Genomic DNA, 16,528 nt, shown 5'->3' with positions numbered 1-16,528 from the left:
GTTAGGAGAATTGCTGGAACCCAGGAGGTGAAGGTGAGCCGAGATCTCGCCACTGCACTCCAGAGTAAGACTCTATATCAAAAAAAAAAAAAAAAGAAAAAAAGAAAAGCAAAATAGATGAGAGAAGATGTTAGACTAAAGAAAAGCTGTCCCAAGTCCTCCCTTTAAAAAAAGATTCAGTAAGGATGGAAGAGAATCTACTAAGGAATGAATAACCCAAGCACAACTCACTGACAGCAACTGTTCCTGGAATCCCTACCCCTCTTCTTTCAGCTTATCCAAATCTGCTCTCCTTATTGAGCAACTTAGTTCAAGTCAGACCTTGGGAATCCTTTATAACCTCACTGCCTTAAAATTCATTGATAATTTCTCTCATGGTGTTCCCATTTCCCAAATTCACAGAACTTATTCTGAGGATTATTTTTGATAATGCTTATAACTCATTTTACCCTTTACCTGGTCCTTGACAAATATTTTTTAAATGTAACATATGTACTAACTACCACATTTTACTGAATCTGAGACATCATCAGTTTAAGATGTACCATTATTTTATATACCACTAAAAATGAAGAGATGCTGCCAATTAGGCTGCCAAATAGTAAATCATTATCACTTATTAGATGCATCCCAATAATATAGACATAAAATGTGAAAAATACTACCTTAGAAGCAATAATATATAATTTTATTACTCCTACAGCATTTACTATGTATTTTCACAATTATTGCATGGAAATATATCTTATCTCCTTAAGCAGTTGAAAATCCCATTACAAGCCTATACCTCTTATATTTCTCTGCTCATCCCCAGCACCAAGATCAGCACTAGAGCTTTAGAATCAGTGGTGGAAAAGTAGTAATGATGATAGCACTTTACATGCCATGTAGCATGTGTAGCATTATTATTACCCCCTTTAGTAGATGAGGAAAGCAAAATGATAGAATGTGCCCAAGGTCACCAAGCAGGTGGGTGCGTGGCAGAACCTCAGTTCATGTAGCCAGTTCTTTTCATTGCAGAGGCCAGGTTCCCAATGTCTATGCTGCTCTGCCCTCAGAAATGTGGGTAAAAAAGTTACAACGGGCAGGTTTAGGGTAGGAGGCACTGACCATATGGTGCTTTTTAGACATACTCCACATGAGTTTTCATTTTACAGTAAGTTTTTATATTAGTCTGTTCTCATATTGCTATAAAGAAGTACCTAGGCTGGGCACAGTGGCTCACACCTGTAATCCCAGAACTTTGGGAGGCCAAGGCTAATGAATCACCTGAGGTCAAGAGTTTGAGACCAGCCTGACCAACATGGTGAAACCCCATCTCTACTAAAAATACAAAAATCAGCTGCGTGTGGTGGCGGGCACCTGTAACCCCAGCTACTTGGGAGGCTGAGGCAGGACAATTGCTCAAACCCAGGAGGCAGAGGTTGCAGTGAGCTGAGACTGCACCACTGCACTCCAGCCTGGGCTACAGAGCGAGACTCAGTCTCAAAAAAAAAGAAAAAAAAAGTAAAAGAAACACCTGAGATAGTGTAGTTTATAAAGAAACAAGGTTTAATTGGCTTACGGTTCTGCAGGCTGTACAGAAAGCATGATGTTGGCATCTGTTCACCTTCTGGGAAAGCTTGGGGAAACTTACAATCATGGTGGAAGGCCCAGAGGGAACAGATAGGGCCAGAGCAGCAAGAGAAAGGAGCAGGAGGTGCCACACCCTTTTAAATGACCAGATCTCCTGAGAACTCACTCACTACTGAAAACAGTACCAAAGGATGGTGCTAAGTCACTCATGAGAAATCCACCCGCATGATCCAATCACCTCCCATCAGGCCCTACCTCCAACACTGGGGACTACAATTCAACATGAGATTTGGCGGGGACACAGATCCAAACCATATCAGTTTTATCCTCACAAACAAGACCGTTCGCAATAGCAACCAAAAACTAAGCCAAAATTGCTTGTTTACAACTTTAAGCCACTAGAGGGCAAATATTGATGATCCTCCTCCACAAACCAATGATATCTAACAAATATGCTCTGAATGTGATGATGTCTTTGGTCACCCCATAACAAATAGTTTCTTTTAAAGGTTGCCACAAGTATGAAATTTTGTGGGCACTTTTTAGATTAAGGGCCTACAAGGCATTAATTTTAAAATCATTGACAAGATATCACATCAGTATTAAGAAACATTTCAGTAAAAGAATAGCACAATAAATTCCATCTTCCAATTCCCTTCTTCTATATTCTAATGTTATAATTTTTCCCATAGGCTTATCCATTCTATATGATTGTGTACATGGCTCAATTCATATTCTGCTCTTTCATACAATCTATCCTAAACTTCTTTCCAACTTTCTGTGCCAACTGTCAAAACCATCATATTAAATGCCAACATAGTATTTTCTCCTACATTTGGTTATTAAAGCATTTCCATCATGTTAAATGTTTGGAATTTCCACTTTGTTAGCTTACAAGTTGAGTTGAATTTCCCCCTATTGTAAGTAACACCATTATGACCAAGCAGTGAATGGCAAAGAGACTTATTTCTGTGAATTTATCTATTTAGTAACTATCCTTAGCTATGGGATTATTGAGTCAAATCATATGAACACCTGTATGAGGTGATTTCTTAATAGTTCAATAGTATAAAACAGGGATCCCCATATTGAATTATTTCATTGTCCTGGAAAAAAAGGGGGAGAAGGAGCAAAAAATTATAGAATAATAATAGTCGGCATTTACATCACACCTTATACTTTTCAAAGTGCCTTTGCAAAATAAAGTCTGTCAAGGAAAAGAAAATAAGGTGCCTTCAGATTATTTAGGTGAAATATTGATCAGATTGATCACAAGCATGCTAAAGGCATAATTGCATCTGTCATGTAAACTCCACTTAGTTCATGAAGTATTGAACAGGAACAGTAATTGTTTTCCTGTTAATGAGGCTGTAGCCCATGTTCTCAGAGTGACTCAGGTGTTATTTAGTTTATTTCGAAATGGAGGGTGGCTCACCAGCGTTCAGCTAAATTGGATAGATTACCACCACCACCAACAACAACAACCTCCAAAGTTGGGCTTCTGTCCAAAGTATGCAATGGAGATCTCACCAAAAACCAAAACCAAACAATTCTTTGAGTCATAAGAAGGCCAAACTACTCAAATCCACCAGTTACTATTTCCCTTCACTTAATTTTTGTAACATAACCCATAACTTAAAATCATCCTAAAGGAAGCTTTTTGTTTTTAAGTAAGGTTAAAAATTAACCAAATAAACTTGTGAATTATATGAAATAAGATTTTCCTATATCTATTTCTAAGCAAACTCTACAAGACGACACATTATAATGGTAGAAGAGTGACAGGATCCACATCATGGTTTGGGATTGGTCTCCCGGATGATGGATGAGCCTTCTCTGTTACTGTGCATAAAACTTCCCCCTACTCTGTATACCAAGTACGAGTTTCCAAAAGGACCTTGTTCTCATCCCCCTTACAAGGCCTAGCATATCTGCTTAAAATACCCAGCCCTGCCAAAAGTTGGAAGAATCTAAGATGGCCTTCAGCAGGTGAATGGTTAATAAACTGTGGTACCTCCAGAGAATGGGATATTATTTAGTGTTGAAGAGAAATTAGCTGTCAAGCCATGAAAAAACATGAAGTAACCTTAGATGCATATCACTAAGTAAAAGAAGCCAATCTGAAAAGGCTATATACTGTATGGTCCCAACTATACAACATTCTGGAAAAGACAAACCTATAGAGACAGTCAAAAGACCAGTGGTTTCCAGGGCTGAGAGAGGAGGAAGGGATGAGTGGGCAGAGCATAGAGGATTTTTAGTACAGTGAAACTACTCTGTATGATACTATAATGGGGGATACATGTCATTATATATTTGTCCAAACCTACAGAACGTACAACACCAGGCATGAATCCTAATGTAAACTAAGGACTCTAGGTCACAAAGATGTGTCATTGTAGGTTCATCAATTGTAACAATTGTAGTTAATAGGGGAGTCTACATCTTGATAGGGTCAGAGGGTGTATGGGAACTCTCGCTACCTTATGCTCAATTTTTGGTGTAAATCTAAAATTTCTCTAAAAAATAAAGTCTATTTAAAGAAAAAAAAAAAAAAACCTTATCCCCACCTTCTTCACCTAGCTAAAGCTACCTGCCCTTCAAAATGTAGCTCGTGGGTCCCCTCCTAGCTAATGTTCACTTTCTCATGTCTCCCTCGCCTTGACCTTGAGCCACTGGAGGGCAAGGACCTTGTTTCATCTGTCTTTGGATCCCCGGATCTAAATACAAGCACATAGTAGAGGCTCAGTAAATGTTAGCTAAATGAATATGTGAGAGGAGAAGTCTTTTCCAGCCAGCTCTCGTTTGGTGAAGAAAATATCTAGCTGGCCTTTGTAATTAGCAACGTACAGAGATGCATCAGAAAAAGAGAGAAAACTTCCCTAAACTAACTAACTAAATGATAAATAAATAAAATCAACATTCTACCATATGGTAGAAGTCTGTGGGATCCTTTTATCAATAATCTAAGTGTTAAAATCCAAGCATCCTATAGCCCAAAACAGAGTTAAAAAAAAAAAAAAAACTCTATGAATCCTGCTTTCACTTCAAGCCCCATAATGATTAAGAACAGGAAAAAAATCAAAGCTCTTGTTTAAACCAGGTGAAAAGTACATTCAAGAGCACCCTCCGCCTTGCTTTCTGCCCACACAGTGCAGAAGTGTATAAAGTGCTGGATTGTGGAGAAAGCCTCGCCGTGGTTCCAACCATGGAGAAAAAAGAAACTCCCTTGGCTCCAATTTACATAGTCACAAAACAAAACCCAACTTGACAGACATAAAGGGCATATACATGGAGGAGAGTAAGAACCTAAGAACCCCGTTGGCAAAGTGGCATCCACCTAATGCAGGGTTTGAAATGAGTAATTTGTAGCTAGGAGGTAATGCTGTCATGCAAAGCATGGGTTATAGCTTTCCTCCCACCCCTCCAGAAAATAGTTTTGAAAATACTTCCAATTTGGGGCAGTCTAGCATACACAAAAGCAAACAATCAGTTTCTGAGAAAGGGCTTTCTGGGAGCGTCTCCATGCAGCACAGGTGAGAAGGCAAGGTTAACTATAAGTAGGCAACAGGGGATTCATTTCATGTCACTCTCTGCCTTTATTATGCATTATCCTTTCGGCCCAAAACTTCTGATCACCCTGACCCCTTAAAGGACATCATTGCTGAAAGGAGTTTGGGGAAGAATTAGCAGTCATCTTTTCACCTTCTAACAATGATATCTTTCTCACAGGTTGTTGCAAGGCTTCCAAGTAATGTAAAGTGTACACAGAGAGCCTGGCACATAAAAGGTACAAGTAGCAGATGTAAAAGATCAAAAGCAGGGCTTGTCACTGCTGAGGTGGGTGGGGTGGGGTGGGGGCCAGTGGGCCACTGGACCCAGCCCTCACTTTGAAATATGGCCTCAATTTAGACTTCCGAAGTCATCTCTGAATAAGGTTATACATACAATTTGCAGATATAAACCAAGAGATGGAAAGAAGTTCTTTTACCAACTTTCAAATTGTTTCACAATTGGACCATATCACCTGTATTGTTCTCTTTCTATAAATCCTAAAATTGTCTTAAGGCTGGCATAATATACTACATTACAATGTATTTTTAAATTAAAAGTGGTGATTTGTTGGGTATAAATGTTTGAAATACAAAAATATGGAGCAATTCATGTAACTCTGCTTTTGGCATTTTCCATCTTTAAAAATTTACTATGAAGCTTTTAAAAAAAAAAAAAATGAAAGTGGCCTGGTTCTCTCATAATCTCTGAGATCCAGATTGGAGAACTGTAGTTTCTGGGTCCTTCTTAGAAGAGATTAGCAAATGTATAACCAGCAATCTGTCTATATTAGTGCTGTCTCCTAGAAATTTATAATGCAAGCCACAAATATTAGCTACATATGTGATTTTAAATTTCCTTGTAATCACATTTTAAGAAATAAAATGGCATGGGGAAATTAATTGTAATAATATATTTTGTTAACAAAACATATTTAAGTCATCATTTTAAGTGCTATCAACAAAAACTTATTAATGTAATGTTTTTACTTTTTTTTGTACAAAGTCTACAATCTGGTGTGTACTTTATAACTACAGCACACCTCAGTTTGAACTCACCACATTTCAAATGCTCAGTAGTCATTTGTGGCTAATGACTACGACATTGGACAGCACAGATCAAAAAACCATAATCTGCAGAATTTTCCCTTCAGGTTTATTTGCATAAGTGGTATCTGGGCACTTGCCATTTTAATGGTTAACAGTGGCATTTAAAAGAAGGTAGTTAAAAAAAAAAGATGTAAGAGATGGCAACTGACACCTAGTGGACCTGAAATGAACATTTTTAGCAAGAAAATCAACTAAGAATCCATAATTTAACAAAAACATAAGAACAATAAATCCTTTCTCATTTCTGGTAGTTTTCTCAGGCCATGACTCTCTCCATGGAAAATGTTCTGTGAGCACTTCTGCAACAAGAAGACAACTTTGAAAAAGCTTAGAGATTCTGAACTGACTGTGATTCTGGAATACACAAAATAAATAAAATTCTATGAGCAAACGATAATGTGCTTTATTAGAAAGAACTCTGGACTTGAGTTCCTCACCTCAATTTCATGAAAGCAATCCATTTCTACCTGTCTCAAATATTAGCTTTCTGCATAAAAGTTCATTTCAATACGGCTGAGCATGGTGGTTCATGCTTGTAATTGCAGCACTTCGGGAGGCTGAGGTGGGCAGATCATTTGAGCTGAAGAGTTCCAGACGAGCCTGGCCAACATGGTGAAACCCCATCTCTACTAAAAATACAAAAATTAACTGGGCATGGTAGTGCATGCTGGTAGTGCTCCAGCTACTCAGGAGGCTGAGGCAGGAGAATCACTGGAACCCAGGAGGAGGAGGTTGCAGTAAGCCACGATCATGCCACTGCACTCCAGCCTGGGTGACAGAGAGAGACTCCATCTCAAACAAAACCTAACAAGTTTATTTGAATAAAAACAGTTCCTAGTGGAGTAGAAAAGAAAGGGAAAAACCATTGCACAAAATGATCTCCTGGCCATTTGAAATAAGTCGAACTTACGTTTTCAATTATGTGACATTCTGGAAAAAGAAAAACTGCAGGGATAGAAGTCAAATCAGTGGCTGCCAGGGACTGGAGGAGGGACTGGGGATGAAGGAAAGAACTGATTACAAAGAGGGACAGGGAGCTTTTTGGAGTAATGCAAATCTTCCATATGTTTATTGTGGTGCTCTACACCTAAAAAGTGTGTCTTTCTTGTGTATAAACTATATCACAATATACATGACCCCATAAAATGACCTCTCTAAGCCCCCTTTGTCTCTAACTGCTAGAAATCTTGGGGATGTTAACTCTCAGGCAGAATGTGTGAAATGCAACTTGAACACTTTGACTGTCATTGCTTATTTTTTAAAGTTTGTTACTGGGCACTCATGGACTTTTATCCTTAAGTTTATATCCCTTTGTTTTGTCAGTAACATCCCATTTCCTTTTCAGGAATTAATTCTCCATCAAATGCTCTCTTGGTGAGACTGTCAGTGCAATCCTCTCCTACCCAAGAAATAGGCATGTGACCCTAGCTTTGCCAACTACACCCTCTTTTCCAAGACTTCAAATCTTCGTAATAAAGGGAAGAATGATGTCCTTTCAAAAAATGTGACTTGATTGCTGTCACCTAGACCTCCAAAGCAGTCCTTGCTCTTGTCTCTTTCTGATTCTGTTTCCTAGACAACTCCAACTCTTCCATTTCTGTATCAGAATAATACAGAAAAAGGCACAATGGCTCATCCAGTACAACCTCTAACCCCTCTGGCATCTCTTCTTGTACTATAGAGGCTAGAAATTAAAACTACATTTCTAAGAGTCCCTTGCAGCTAGAGTTCATATGTGACTAGAGTTCACAGGAGATTGGGAAGACAGTTGTGAGTTGCATGAGATAGTAGCTTCACACAGGAGATAAGGTCATCTAGGGCAACTTGGGTAGAAGTTCTGCTGTTTGTAACCCAAGAATCCTACAAATACATCTAGTCATCTACTAATTCAGTAAATTATTGTTGGACATCTGCTATGTGCCAAGTACCGTATTAGAACCTGGGGATACAAAGATGATAGAAACGGTATCCATGCCTTACACTCAACCACATGGATGAATCTTAAAGACACCATGTTGAGAGAAAGAAACCAGACACAAAAGTGTACATCCAATACAATTCCATTTATATAAGGTTCAAGAACAAGCCAAATAAATCAGTGATAGAAGTCACAGATTATGACAGATGTCAGAAGAGTGGTCACTTCTGAGGATGGGATATTTGACTAAGAAGAGGCCCAGAGAAGTTTTCTGGGGTTTTGGAAATGCTCTGTGGCTTCATTGGGGTGGAAATGTAAACAAAACCCTCAGGCTGTACACTAAATATTAGTGCATTTTAGGGATATTATATGTAAATTAACAGAATTGTAAGAAGCCCATAACCTAACTGGAGAGCAAAGCATCATTTAGAAAACTCGAATGTAGGTGATGAGGCTGAGAGACAGGGCTTAGATCCTATTGAGTTACAGAGAAGCAAGACATGAGCTCTCCCTAAAGCAGGCATGTCAGTGGCAATCAAGGAAGGTAACTTGTGGGTAGACTGAAAAGATCCTTAAATGCCAAGATAATAAAAATATTTTTAACAAAATTATCATTCATCTTTCTTTTGGAACAGGAAGCTAAATTTTTCTTGAGAGGGGGTCTTGCTCTGTTGTCCAGGCTAGAGTGCAGTGGAACAATCATAGCTCACTGAACCCTCAAACTCCTGGGCTCAAGTGACACCCCTGCCTGAGCCTCCTGAGTAGCTAGGACTACAGGCGTGTGCCACCATACCTGGCTCATTTTTTTTTAATTTTTTTATAGAAACGGGGTCTTGCTATGTTGCCGAAGCTGGTCTCAAACCCTTGGCTTCAAGTGATCCTCATGCCTTGGCCTCCCAAAGCGTTGGGATTAAGGCATGAACCACCATGACTGGCCAAAATGCGAATTTTTTAAAAAGAGAAAACGAATTTTATTCTCATCTTATATCTTTCCCAGGCTTTTACAGAATATAATATCCTTCTACGATTTATTTAAAGTATCCTGTATTTAAACTGCTAGTCAAAAAAATAAAATTTTTAATTAAAAAAATACAAAAACGACTGTATAAAATGTTTGTACTCACTGGAGCATGTAATTCTTCTACTCTGTAATTTGTAATAGCCAGACATAGTGGCTCACCCCTATAATCCCAGCTATTCAGGAGGCTGAGGTAGGAGGATCACTTGAGCCCAGTAGTTCTAGTCCATCCTGGGCAACAAAGCGAGAGCATGTCTGTTAAAAAAAAAAAAAGACGCTGAAACTAGTTTTGCTTTTGATTTTCCAATTTAAGGTTTTCTTAAGGCAATCCTGAAGGTTTAGAACCCAAAGAAAATAAGAATTTTATTTACCATTATTGGAAGTCTCCCATCCTTTCTACTTAACTCTTAAATGATTACTGTATAATCCCCAAACTCAGATGAATGTCAGGTGGACCTAGACACTGACCTTTAAAGAGATTTCGGTGTAATCATAAACAAAATTAAAGTGCTGCTCAATGAATAAAAAGTAACTTTTAGGCATCTCTTTTTGTCTGGGCTATATTTTTAACAAACGACTCCCAATTGAAGGGTGTTTGTCCTTTTACTTCATTAAAAGCATATACTGCATTTAAGGATGATGAACTGTTTAAATCTGCTTTAAAACACAAGATATAAGCACATAAACAGATTTTAGTGGTACTTTGTTTCCACTCACAGAAATACCTACAGCATTTTGATTGCCCACGTATAGCTAAAGTTGCCTCACATCCTGGGACTAATGGAAGGATGCTTACCAACTAGATTTTGCAGAAACGAAAGGATTGTTGCAAAACCCTGTAAAGAAAATATCTCTCAACAACATGTACAAATAAACATGTATATGGTGTTTACAGAAGAAGAGGGGCTGGGAGGGAAAAGAAAATATAATGTTGCAACAAGTTTTTTTTAGATGATTAAAATTGCAAGTAAACTGTGTTTAGGCCACAACTGTAGGCTTCTGAATCACAGTCTAATTTTGGCTTTTTTTTTTTAATAATGGAATTGTGAAATACAGATCAAATGGCATTTCAACAAATATAATCACAACACATGACAAATTCCAGTTAATGCTTCACAGAAACAACAATAAGACACCCAGCAAAAGAAAATAATTTAAACAGCCCCTTGGAGCTCATTCAATCATTCAACTCTTCATTCAATGACTATTCATTATGTAACTACTATGTACGAAGCATTGCACTAGGAACTAAGGAAACAATGAGTAGAATACAGCACTTCCTCTTGAAGATCTTTCACAGCGATGACAGAGAAAGACATAAATGAATGATTACAGTAATGAGGAAATAATATCTTAGAGTCACACACAGGGTATGAATGTACAGTGGAGAGTGTGTGTCTTAGTCTGTTTTCTGCTGCTATAACAGAATACCACAGATAGTAATTTATACAGAAAAGAGATTTATTTGGCTCACTGTTTTGGAGACTGGGAAGTCCAACAGGCTGCATCTGGTGAGGGCCTTCTTGTTGTGTTATAATAACGTGGCTGAAGAGCCAATGAGCATGCAAGACAGACAAAATGGCCTGAACTCATCCTTTTTATCAGAAACCCACTCCCATGATAACTAACCCATTCCTGTGATAACTGAATTAATCCCTTCATGATAGCCAACCCCTTGGGGCCAATCATCTCTTAAAGTCCCACCTCTTGATATTATTACAATGGCAATTAAGTTCCCGACACATAAACTTTCAGAGATACATTCAAACCATAACACCATAGCTACCTCTGCTGGGGCATCATTAAAGGAGACGTGATTGACTTTACTCTTTAAAGATAGAGGGGAGTTTCAGGTAGGAGGGGAGGCAAGGGAGAAGAGCCACAAGAGATGAGGTTGGAGAGCTAGGCTGGAATCAGGTCCTAAAGGGCTTCATGTCTTGCTGAGGACTGTGGACTTGCTACAGCAGGCCAAAGTAAGCCAGTGAAGAATATTCAGGGACTTGGCTGGGTGCAGTGGCTCATGCCTGTAATCCCAGCACTTGGGAGGCCAAGGCAGGTGGATTACTTGAGATCAGGAATTGTAGATCAGCCTGGCCAACATGATGAAACCCCGTCTCTACTGAAAACACAAAAATTAGCTGGGCATGGTGGCTATAATCCCAGCTACTTGGGAGGCTGAAGCATGAAAATCTGCTTGAACCTGGGAGACAGGTTGCAGTGAGCTGAGATTGTGCCACTGCACTCCAGCCTGGGTGATAGAGTGAGACCCTGTCTCAAAAAAAAAAAGAATATTCAGGGACTGAGTCAGGTGCATATTTCCATAAGAATCATTACTGCCCCAGCATGGATGGTGGGTGGTATGGACTGAAATTAGAAGCAGGAAAGCCGATTAGGAGGTTGCAGTGGTTATCCAAACAAGAATCATGAGGACCAGAAGGAATAGAGAAGCAGGCACAGTTCTGAGAACTATTTGGAAGTTTCAGATTGACTATTTTGAGGAGATAGAGATCTCCAAAATATCTGAAGTTTTCAGCTTGACTGACTGAGTAGATGGTGATTTTATTAAAATTAAAATAAAAACAGAGGAGGAGGAACCATTTTGGAGAAGAGAAGGCAAGTTTGGTTCTGTAACCAAATAATGAGCAGGAATTGACTATGAGACATCCAGACAGAGGTCAAGTAGGCAGCTGAAAATATAGAACTGGAATCAGGTTAGCCTGATTACTTTGGTTCTCATTTTTTGCAAAGAAAACAAGAGCCCCTGAGTGTACAATCCTTGATGTCTCTTAGAATAAATTATTGATAAACTAATGTTCTCTTCTTCTTAGGACTCTGTTATCAAACTATATAATTTGTTTAAAAGGGTGGAGATATTCACTGCTTCTCAGAGCTGTCAGCTTAAGGCCAAGTCTTCATAATTCCTTAAGAAATTATTCATATTTTTTCAAAACGAAAGGCGATGAGAAATGAGATAATATATTAAAGGAAATCAAATAAATTTACAATAAAAGATCATTAGGAAATGAAATCTTGTCAGCCTGGATAAATGGGCCAGATTATTATATTTAAGTCAAACTAAATTACTGTCCATGTATCTATTAAGGCATTTATAAGTGTCGAAAATCAAAATGTTAGGATCCTGACTCTAGGTGTAAAATCAAAGTGATTTTGATAAGTTTAAACAATCTTTTACTGTGAAGAAAAGGCAATTTAAAATCAGAAAACAATATAAGTATCACAGGAAGGTATATAGATTCCTTTTCTTAAACATTGCCAATGATTTGGGAGGCTAAAAAAAAAAAGTTAGAGACATTATTTGCACAATTAAGCATGACAATCAGATGATCTTAGCTCCAAATAACCAATTATTAAATTTTTTAAGTTGACAAAGTCTTATATTCTCTTCTTAAAGAACTAAGAAGAAGCCATTGAAATAAATTCAACTTGTATAGAGAAAAGCACTCTGCTAGGTGTGTGTGTCCATCTCTCTGTGTCCAACAGAAAACTTAAGTCATTGTTGCTCTTTTTAATGAGAGTCTGTCTAACCAGACCGTTAGTTAAGCAATTAAGCAGATATTGTTACAAATGTCTCTCATTTGTAAGGGAAAGGGACCAAAGGTAAGGAAAGCACGGACGTGTATATGTTGGTGCTGTTGTTGTTGTTCTTGAATTGCATTGAATCCATTATTGAGGTTTCCCAAGGATGACTCTCAGACACCAGAGAAAACTTTAGTTCCGGATGCTGAATGATATGTTCACCTGCACCTGCTTACCAAACCTGGCAGGGTGGGAAAAGCACCCACGTCACTTGAGCCGTTCATGTTTTGGGTTCTCTCATGTGCAAAAAGATGACTGGACTAGATGATCTCCAGAGAAGTGATGAAGTGGTAACCTTGAGAAGTGTTTTTGGTTTGTTTGCTTGTTTGTTTGTTTGCTGTTGTCGTTGTTGTTTTTGAGATGGAGTCTCGCTCTGTCGCCCAGGCTGGAGTGCAGTGGAGCCATCTCAGCTCACTACAACCTCCGCCTCCTGGGTTCACGCCATTCTCCTGCCTCGGGCTCCCAAGTCGCTGGGACTACAGGCGCCCGCCACCACGCCCGGCTAATTTTTTGTATTTTAGTAGAGACGGGGTTTCGCTGTGTTAGACAGGATGGTCTAGCGCTCCTGACCTCGTGATCCGCCTGCCTCGGCCTCCCAAAGCTGGGATTACAGGTGGGAGCCATCGCGCCCGGCCGAGAAGTGTTTTTCAGACACAGATCCGCAGACCCTATCACAAATCTGTAAAGGAAAGGAAGGAAGGAAAGGAAGTTTGTTCTTTTCTTTTTTTTTTTTTTAGCTCTTCAGGTGAATCCAATAATGACCAGTCACATTGGGGAACTATAGCACTAAGCTACCAGTTTTAAAGTCTATGAAATTATGAATCAGATAATTTAAGATTCTTAAAAACAAGAATTCAACAAAACAAGATATGTGACTATCCACTAAATTCAATACAAAATGTGGCAGCCTTTGTAGTTGACACCCTGGCACCGCTGTAATGATGATCCTGCTGTTCCTCACACCCATGCCCCAGTCCTGGCCACAGGGTCTTCCAAGAGAAGCTTCCTCACAAGAACTAGTCTGATGTTTCAATCTTCTTTCTTACTCTACTGTCAGTTTCATTGCCCACTGTAGAACCAATAGGATATTTTTATATATAGGAGGAGATTTATGATAAGGAGTTGGTTCATGTGATTATGGAGGCTAGCAAGTCCAAAACCTGCACTGTGGTCCAGCAGGCTGGAGACCCAGAAGAGCCAGTGGTGCAGATGAAATCCAAAGACACTCTACTGAAAAATTCCCTCTCACTAGGAGAGGCTGATCTTTTTGTTCTATTCAGGCCTTCAACTGATTAGACGAGGCTCAGCTACAATATGGAGCACAATCTGCTTTACCCAAAGTTCACTGATTGAAATGTTAATCTCATTCAAAAGTACCCTCCAAGTTAACACATAAAATCACCATCACACCCACCAAGCCCATGAGTTGATCAACAACTGCGCTTAAATCAGGGGATCCTGCTGAGGAGGGCTCTCTCCATCCAATCTCCGTCCATCCAAAGTAGATTCACTATTGTAAGGATGTTCATTTTCTCCAAATTATGTTATATGTTGAATGTAGTTCTGTTCAATATTCCCCAAGAGTTTTGTTAACCCTATTACCAGATGGGTGATGGGAATAAAAGAGATTAGATCCATGGATTGTTGGTTCATATGGGGTTCACTGGTGCTGTAATACTGGAGGAACAGAACTCAAAAGCTAGGAGATGGTGTCCCAGGGAGAAATGATTTAAATTGAAATTATGCAGGCACTGGTAATGATAAGATCTTGGGTATTACCATGTGTTTTTGTTGGAGATTCCTCAGATGCTGACCTTCAGAAAATGATTCAGGTACAAATAGTTTATTTGGAAAATTATTCCAAAAACTATTAGGATAGTGGGGAAGTAAGACAAAGAAGGAAAATAAATGAATAGAGGATGTGAAGTCAACTAGACCTTAATACCATTGGGAGCTCTAGGAAGGAGTATAGAACATGTTGCCTAGTTATTCCACTCACAGTCCTGCCATCTTTGGTTGAGGGCTGCTCTGCAGTTTAGCTGTTAATTCTCCTGGCACTCGTTGCCTGCTGTGTGAATGGGCAGGGTGAGCTCCCACAAATGTGTGAGGTCAAATCCATATAATCAATCCTGTATCATTACCAGCAGAGGGTAAAAAAAAAGGATTACTTACACATGGAATATTGTATGCCTATTTCAAATGATATAGAATTATATCTATTAGAAAAAATACTCAAATTTTCTGATTTTGGTAAAGAAGTTTGTAAGAATCTTCCATTTCCTTTACATCCACACCCACAAATACACACAGAAAAGGATTTAGAAAAACACACATGAAAGCATTAACAGTGGTTGTCTCTGAGCAGGTAGTTTATGGCTTCAATACATTCTGTATAAAATGTGAAATCAGTGAAGGAAGTGTCCAGTCTGATCCCCTGGGTCATAGCCTTTCAATTCTTGAAGATTTTAGGTCTTGAATTATGTTGTGTTTTGCTCATTCATTTTCTTTTCCTATACTGAGGATATGTTTATGGAAAGAAACTTAGATGCTTTCCATGGAGAGGGTTGGGGGTAGAAAGCAGGGATTTTAATAGATTTAATTCTTGTGTTAGTAAGACAGCCTTACTGTATTGTTAGTGACAATGCTATGACTACTTTGCTAACTCTTTATCCAGCTGGCATTCAGCAATGCCAACTGTACAAGGCTTTGTTAGTCTCTTGACTATTATGGGTGTCTTTCAAGGCAATGTGATGTGATAACTTATCCTGCAAGATATTTCAATGGATTTTTCATTTCTAATTTGAATAGCTATTAGAAATATTTTGGAACTTTGAAAGAGCTCATGATTTTTCCTAATTTAAAATATTCAGTTTCTTTTTCTTTACCTCTGAATGATTGGTCTTAAAATGATGCCACAACTTAAATGGCACCATAATCTTATTTGAAACTATTCTATTGCATAAGACACAAAAAAGTAAATCATTTTCACCTCTAATGCCAAAGGCAAGATAGATTTTATCATATTTTTGCTTCTTATTTAAATTTTCACCCAAGATTTTTGGTTTTTTTTTGGAGTAAATTCCTGCCTTACATGAATCAGAAAATTCTCTAACATATCAGTTCTATCTTGTGCAGCATCTTCAGATATACATGGAGCATCTGTGGGTTGAGAAAGTGAGTCTTCTAATTCTCTTTTTAAAGCCAACAATCTGTCCTTAAATATGAGAAAAATATATTACAAAGAAAATGTATTTTCATTTAGGATGTACTATTGTTGAGTTCTAAACAATAGTAGTTATAAATAAAGTGTAATTATTTAGAAATTTTTTTGGAAAATATTTTACAGGTTATGCAAAACGAGACAAAAGCATGTATTTACTGCTTATTGTGTTTCCATTAAGCTCAAGGAGAACTTTGGGATTTCAAAATAATGATTTATTGGATGATAACAATGCTGCAGAGATTTTTGCAGGCATAATTAAAACAAGTTAGTAAAAACACAGTGGAAGTACTGAGAACAGATTGAGTTATTATTTGAATGTGCACATATTTAACCTTAGAAAATTCTAAGACTAAAATTTTACAATATATTCTTATAGCCAAAAACAATAACAAATAGAAGAAAACTTAAACCAGTGGGGTTTTTTGTTTGTTTGTTTTTGGTTTTGTTTTTTTTTGAGACAGGGTCTCATTCTGTCACCCAGGCTGGAGTGCAGTAGCACAATCTCAGCTCGCTGCAACTTCTACCTCCTGGGCTCA

The sequence above is a fragment of the Colobus angolensis genome, unplaced genomic scaffold (assembly GCF_000951035.1).
Source record: "Colobus angolensis palliatus isolate OR3802 unplaced genomic scaffold, Cang.pa_1.0 Scaffold226, whole genome shotgun sequence".
NCBI lineage: Eukaryota > Metazoa > Chordata > Mammalia > Primates > Cercopithecidae > Colobus > Colobus angolensis.
Note: the sequence above shows the minus strand (reverse complement) of the source record.